Consider the following 8,055-nt stretch of genomic DNA (forward strand, 5'->3'; position numbering starts at 1 on the left):
GGGGCCCCACTGCTGGTGTCCATGGGGACCCATTGACGATGCCCATGGGGCCCCACCGCTGGTGTCCATGGGGACCCAATGATGGTGCCCATGGGGACCCATTGACGATGTCCATGGGGACCCACTGCTGGTGTCCATGGGGACCCATTGACGATGTCCATGGGGACCCACTGCTGGTGTCCATGGGGACCCACTGATGGTGTCCATGGGGACCCATTGACGATGTCCATGGGGACCCAATGATGCTGGGGACCCACTGCTGGTGTCCATGGGGACCCATTGACGATGCCCATGGGGACCCAATGACGATGTCCATGGGGACCCATTGACGATGCCCATGGGGACCCATTGACGATGCCCATGGGGACCCATTGACGATGTCCATGGGGACCCAATGACGATGCCCATGGGGACCCATTGACGATGCCCATGGGGACCCATTGACGATGTCCATGGGGACCCAATGACGATGTCCATGGGGACCCAATAATGGTGTCCATGGGGACCCACTGCTGGTGTCCATGGGGACCCATTGACGATGCCCATGGGGACCCATTGACGATGTCCATGGGGACCCAATGACGATGCCCATGGGGACCCATTGACGATGCCCATGGGGACCCAATGACGATGTCCATGGGGACCCACTGCTGGTGTCCATGGGGACCCATTGACGATGCCCATGGGGACCCACTGATGGTGTCCATGGGGACCCATTGACGATGCCCATGGGGACCCAATGACGATGTCCATGGGGACCCACTGCTGGTGTCCATGGGGACCCATTGACGATGCCCATGGGGACCCATTGACGATGCCCATGGGGACCCATTGACGATGCCCATAGGGACCCACCGCTGGTGTCCATGGGGACCCATTGACGATGCCCATGGGGACCCATTGACGATGCCCATGGGGACCCATTGACGGTGCCCATGGGGACCCACTGATGGTGTCCATGGGGACCCATTGACGATGCCCATGGGGCCCCATTGACGATGCCCATGGGGACCCACTGCTGGTGTCCATGGGGACCCATTGACGATGTCCATGGGGACCCATTGACGATGCCCATGGGGACCCATTGACGATGCCCATGGGGACCCATTGACGATGCCCATGGGGACCCATTGACGATGCCCATGGGGACCCATTGACGATGCCCATGGGGACCCAATGACGATGCCCACGGGGACCCATTGACGATGCCCACGGGGACCCATTGACGATGCCCATGGGGACCCACTGATGGTGTCCATGGGGACCCATTGGGGACCCAATGACAATGGTGTCCATGGGGACCCAATGATGATGTTCATGGGGACCCATTGACGATGCCCATGGGGACCCATTGACGATGCCCATGGGGACCCATTGACGATGCCCATGGGGACCCACTGCTGGTGCCCATGGGGACCCATTGACGATGCCCATGGGGACCCAATGACGATGTCCATGGGGACCCATTGACGATGCCCATGGGGCCCCATTGACGATGCCCATGGGGACCCATTGACGATGCCCATGGGGACCCATTGACGATGTCCATGGGGACCCATTGACGATGCCCATGGGGACCCATTGATGATGCCCATGGGGACCCATGTCCATGACCCGATGCCCATGGGGCCCCATTGACGATGCCCATGGGGCCCCATTGACGATGCCCATGGGGACCCATTGACGATGCCCATGGGGCCCCACTGCTGGTGTCCATGGGGACCCATTGACGATGCCCACGGGGACCCATTGACGATGCCCACGGGGACCCATTGACGATGCCCACGGGGACCCATTGACGATGCCCACGGGGACCCATTGACGATGCCCACGGGGACCCATTGACGATGCCCATGGGGACCCATTGACGATGCCCATGGGGACCCACTGATGGTGTCCATGGGGACCCATTGATGCTGGGGACCCAATGACAATGGTGTCCATGGGGACCCAATGATGATGTTCATGGGGACCCATTGACGATGCCCATGGGGACCCATTGACGATGCCCATGGGGACCCATTGACGATGCCCATGGGGACCCACTGCTGGTGCCCATGGGGACCCATTGACGATGCCCATGGGGACCCAATGACGATGTCCATGGGGACCCATTGATGATGCCCATGGGGCCCCATTGACGATGCCCATGGGGACCCATTGACGATGCCCATGGGGACCCATTGACGATGTCCATGGGGACCCAATGACGATGCCCATGGGGACCCATTGACGATGCCCATGGGGACCCAATGACGATGTCCATGGGGACCCATTGACGATGCCCATGGGGACCCATTGACGATGCCCATGGGGACCCAATGACGATGCCCATGGGGACCCAATGACGATGTCCATGGGGACCCATTGACGATGTCCATGGGGACCCAATGACGATGCCCATGGGGACCCAATGACGATGCCCATGGGGACCCATTGACGATGCCCATGGGGACCCATTGATGATGCCCATGGGGACCCATTGACGATGCCCACGGGGCCCCATTGACGATGCCCATGGGGCCCCATTGACGATGCCCATGGGGACCCATTGACGATGTCCATGGGGACCCATTGACGATGCCCATGGGGACCCATTGACGATGCCCATGGGGACCCATTGACGATGCCCATGGGGACCCACCGCCGGTGCTGCCCCCCGGCAGGGCCCAGTGGCTGACGGAGCCCAACGCCGACGCGGAGGAGCTCTTCCGCATGGTGGGCGAGGTCTTCATCTACTGGTCCAAGTCCCACGTGAGTGGGGCCAATGGGGGGCAATGGGAGGGGGGGACAAGGGGGTGGATGCGGGGGGAGCTGTGGGGCTCTGCCCCACACGTCCCCCTTAGGGTCCCTGCCCCATAGAACTTCAAGCGCGAGGAGCAGAACTTCGTGGTGCAGAACGAGATCAACAACATGTCCTTCCTGACGGCCGACAGCAAGAGCAAGATGGCCAAGGTGGGGCAGCAGCCCCACGGCGGGCCCCAGAGCGCCCCATAACCAACCCAGGGCCCCCCAACCCATCCATCAGTGCCCCTGGTACCCACAGAGCGCCCCATAACCAACCCAGTGCCCCCCATCCCATCCATCTCCATGCATCCCAATGGTCCTGGTACCCCTAAATCACCCCATAACCAACCCAGTGCCCCCCAACCCATCCATCAGTGCCCCTGGTACCCCCAAACCACCCCATAACCAACCCAGTGCCCCCCAACCCATCCATCAATTCCGCTGGTACCCCTAAATCACCCCATAACCAACCCAGCCCCATCCCTCCCCATCCATCCCAATGGTCCTGGTACCCCCAAACCCCCCCATAACCCCCCCAAACCGCCCCATAACCCCCCCAGTGCCCCCCACCCCATCATTCCCCATCCATCCCAATGGTCCTGGTACCCCCCAACTCCCCCCATAACCCCCCCAAACCGCCCCATAACCAACCCAGTGCCCCCCAACCCATCCCTTCCCATCCATCCCCATTGTCCCGTCACCCCCAAACCCCCCCATAACCCCCCCAAACCGCCCCATAACCCCCCCAGTGCCCCCCACCCCATCATTCCCCATCCATCCCAATGGTCCCGGTACCCCCAAACCCCCCCAAATCGCCCCATAACCAACCCATCCCCACCCCTCCCCATCCATCCCAATGGTCCCGGGACCCCCAAACTGCCCCATAACCAACCCAGTGAACCCCAACCCATCCATCCCCATCCACCCCCATGGTCCCTGGACCCCCAAGCGCCCCATAACCAACCCAGTGCCCCCCAACCCATCCATCCCCATCCATCCCAATGGTCCTGGTACCCCCAAACCGCCCCATAACCAACCCAGTGCCCCCCAACCCACCCCTCCCCATCCATCCCAATGGTCCTGGTACCCCCAAACCCCCCCATAAACCCCCCAAAACCTCCCCATAACCAACCCAGTGCCCCCCACCCCATCATTCCCCATTCATCCCAATGGTCCTGGTACCCCCAAACCGCCCCATAACCAACCCAGCCCCATCCCTCCCCATGCATCCCAATGGTCCCAGTACCCCCAAACCGCCCCATAACCAACCCAGTGCCTCCCAACCCATCCCTCCCCATCCATCCCCATGGTCCCGGGACCCCCAAAACGCCCCATAACCCCCCCAGTGCCCCCCAACCCACCCCTCCCCATTCATCCCAATGGTCCCGGGACCCCCAAGCCCCCCATAACCCCCCCAAACCGCCCCATAACCAACCCAGTGCCCCCCAACCCATCCATCAGTGCCCCTGGTACCCCCAAACCACCCCATAACCAACCCAGTGCCACCCAACCCATCCATCAATGCCGCTGGTACCCCTAAATCACCCCATAACCAACCCAGCCCCACCCCTCCCCATCCATCCCAATGGTCCTGGTACCCCCAAACCCCCCCATAACCCCCCCAGTGCCCCCCAACCCACCCCTCCCCATCCACCCCCATGGTCCCGGGACCCCCAAGCGCCCCATAACCCCCCAAACCACCCCATAACCAACCCATTCCCATCCATCCCCATTCATCCCAATGGTCCTGGTACCCCCAAAACCGCCCCATAACCAACCCAGTGCCCCCCAACCCATCCATCCCCATCCATCCCAATGGTCCCAGGACCCCCAAGCCCCCCAAACCGCCCCATAACCAACCCAGTGCCCCCCAACCCACCCATCCCCACCCCTCTCCATCCATCCCAATGGTCCCGGTACCCCCAACTCCCCCCAAATCGCCCCATAACCAACCCATCCCCACCCCTCCCCATCCACCCCCATGGTCCCGGGACCCCCAAGCGCCCCATAACCCCACCAGGACCTAATCCTGTCTCTTCTCTCCTCCTGCCTGTGGGTGCTGACCCCCAGTCCGGAGATGGCCAGGTCAGTGGGGGGGGACCCCAGAGCCCTCCGGGGCACCCCCCTATGGGGACATGGGGGGTCCTGCCCCATAGGCTCACAGCTGGGGGGACATCGGGGGGTCCTGCCCCATAGGCTCACAGCTGGGGGGACATGGGGGGTCCTGCCCCATAGGCTCACAGCTGGGGCCGGGGGGACATGGGGGGGTCCTGCCCCATAGGCTCACAGCTGGGGGGACATGGGGGGGTCCTGCCCCATAGGCTCACAGCTGGGGGGACATGGGGGGTCCTGCCCCATAGGCTCACAGCTGGGGGGACATGGGGGGTCCTGCCCCATAGGCTCACAGCTGGGGGGACATGGGGGGGTCCTGCCCCATAGGCTCACAGCTGGGGGGACATGGGGGGGTCCTGCCCCATAGGCTCACAGCTGGGGCTGGGGGCACCGGGGCTCCCATCGCTGCCTCGTCCCTTTGCTATGGGGCTCCCATCCCTTTGCTATGGGGCTCCCATCCCTTTGCTATGGGGCTCCCATCGCTGCCCCATCCCTTTGCTATGGGGCTCCCATCCCTTTGCTATGGGGCTCCCATCGCTGCCTCGTCCCTTTGCTATGGGGCTCCCATCCCTTTGCTATGGGGCTCCCATCCCTTTGCTATGGGGCTCCCATCGCTGCCTCATCCCTTTGCTATGGGGCTCCCATCGCTGCCCCATCCCTTTGCTATGGGGCTCCCATCGCTGCCCCATCCCTTTGCTATGGGGCTCCCATCGCTGCCCCATCCCTTTGCTATGGGGCTCCCATTGCTCCTCCCCTCCCTTTGCTATGGGGCTCCCATCCATTTGCTATGGGGCTCCCATCCCTTTGCTATGGGGCTCCCTTCCCTTTGCTATGGGGCTCCCATCCCTTTGCTATGGGGCTCCCATCCCTTTGCTATGGGGCTCCCATCCCTTTGCTATGGGGCTCCCATCGCTGCCCCATCCCTTTGCTATGGGGCTCCCATCGCTGCCCCATCCCTTTGCTATGGGGCTCCCATCCCTTTGCTATGGGGCTCCCATCCCTTTGCTATGGGGCTCCCATCCCTTTGCTATGGGGCTGCCATCGCTGCCTCATCCCTTTGCTATGGGGCTCCCATTCCCCCCCCCCCCCTTTGCTATGGGTCCCCCATCTCTCTCTATGGGTCCCATCGCTGTCCCTATCCCTTAACTATGGGTCCCCCCTCCTTTCGCTATGGGTCCCAATCCCTTCCCCATGGCTCTCTATGGGTCCCAATCCCTTCCCCATCGCTCTCTATGGGTCCCAATCCCTTCCCCATGGCTCTCTATGGGTCCCAATCCCTTCCCCATCGCTCTCTATGGGTCCCAATCCCTTCCCCATCACTCTCTATGGGTCCCAATCCCTGCCCCATGGCTCTCTATGGGTCCCAATCCCTGCCCCATCACTCTCTATGGGTCCCAATCCCTTCCCCATGGCTCTCTATGGGTCCCAATCCCTTCCCCATGGCTCTCTATGGGTCCCAATCCCTTTCCCATGGCTCTCTATGGGTCCCAATCCCTGCCCCATGGCTCTCTATGGGTCCCAATCCCTGCCCCATGGCTCTCTATGGGTCCCAATCCCTGCCCCATGGCTCTCTATGGGTCCCAATCCCTTCCCCATGGCTCTCTATGGGTCCCAATCACTTCTCCATCACTCTCTATGGGTCCCAATCACTGAGCCATCGCTCTCTATGGGTCCCAATCCCTTCCCCATCGCTCTCTATGGGTCCCAATCCCTTCCCCATCGCTCTCTATGGGTCCCAGTCCCTTCTCCATCGCTCTCTATGGGTCCCAATCCCTTCCTCATCGCTCTCTATGGGTCCCAATCACTGAGCCATCACTCTCTATGGGTCCCAATCCCTTCCCCATCGCTCTCTATGGGTCCCAATCCCTTCCCCATCGCTCTCTATGGGTCCCAATCCCTCCCCCATGGCTCTCTATGGGTCCCAATCCCTTCTCCATCACTCTCTATGGGTCCCCCATGGCTCTCTATGGGTCCCAATCCCTTCTCCATCACTCTCTATGGGTCCCCCATGGCTCTCTATGGGTCCCAATCCCTTCTCCATCGCTCTCTATGGGTCCCAATCCCTGCCCCATCACTCTCTATGGGTCCCAATCACTTCCCCATGGCTCTCTATGGGTCCCAATCCCTTCCCCATCGCTCTCTATGGGTCCCAATCCCTTCTCCATCACTCTCTATGGGTCCCAATCCCTTCCCCATCACTCTCTATGGGTCCCAATCCCTTCCCCATCGCTCTCTATGGGTCCCAATCCCTTCCCCATCACTCTCTATGGGTCCCAATCACTTCCCCATGGCTCTCTATGGGTCCCAATCCCTTCCCCATCGCTCTCTATGGGTCCCAATCCCTTCCCCATGGCTCTCTATGGGTCCCAATCCCTTCCCCATGGCTCTCTATGGGTGCCAATCACTTCCCCATGGCTCTCTATGGGTCCCAATCACTTCTCCATCACTCTCTATGGGTCCCAATCCCTGCCCCATGGCTCTCTATGGGTCCCAATCCCTTCCCCATGGCTCTCTATGGGTCCCAATCCCTTCCCCATGGCTCTCTATGGGTCCCAATCCCTTCCCCATGGCTCTCTATGGGTCCCAATCCCTTCCTCATCGCTCTCTATGGGTCCCAATCACTGAGCCATCACTCTCTATGGGTCCCAATCCCTTCTCCATCGCTCTCTATGGGTCCCAATCCCTTCTCCATCACTCTCTATGGGTGCCCCATGGCTCTCTATGGGTCCCAATCAGTTCTCCATCACTCTCTATGGGTCCCTATCCCTTCTCCATCACTCTCTATGGGTCCCCCATCACTCTCTATGGGTCCCAATCCCTTCCCCATGGCTCTCTATGGGTCCCAATCCCTGCCCCATGGCTCTCTATGGGTCCCAATCCCTTCTCCATCACTCTCTATGGGTCCCCCATCACTCTCTATGGGTCCCAATCCCTGCCCCATCGCTCTCTATGGGTCCCAATCACTTCCCCATGGCTCTCTATGGGTCCCAATCCCTTCCCCATGGCTCTCTATGGGTCCCAATCCCTTCCCCATGGCTCTCTATGGGTCCCAATCCCTTCCCCATGGCTCTCTATGGGTCCCAATCCCTTCCCCATGGCTCTCTATGGGTCCCAATCCCTTCCCCATCACTCTCTCTGGGTCCCCCATCACTCTCT

General features: G+C 61.3%; 1 long non-coding RNA gene across 1 annotated transcript; it reads left to right on the plus strand.

The window, feature by feature from the left end:
* Positions 1 to 2,662: 2,662 nt before the first annotated feature.
* LOC134174151 (uncharacterized) lies at positions 2,663 to 4,880 on the plus strand. Its single transcript, XR_009968522.1, has 3 exons — positions 2,663 to 2,754; positions 2,863 to 2,955; positions 4,858 to 4,880. It is a non-coding gene; the product is annotated as an uncharacterized LOC134174151 (long non-coding RNA).
* The last annotated feature ends 3,175 nt before the right edge of the window (positions 4,881 to 8,055 follow it).

This window comes from Pezoporus occidentalis, unplaced genomic scaffold (assembly GCF_034315485.1).
Source record: "Pezoporus occidentalis ecotype Australia unplaced genomic scaffold, CSIRO_AGI_Poc_V1 ctg586, whole genome shotgun sequence".
Taxonomy (NCBI): Eukaryota; Metazoa; Chordata; class Aves; order Psittaciformes; family Psittacidae; genus Pezoporus; species Pezoporus occidentalis.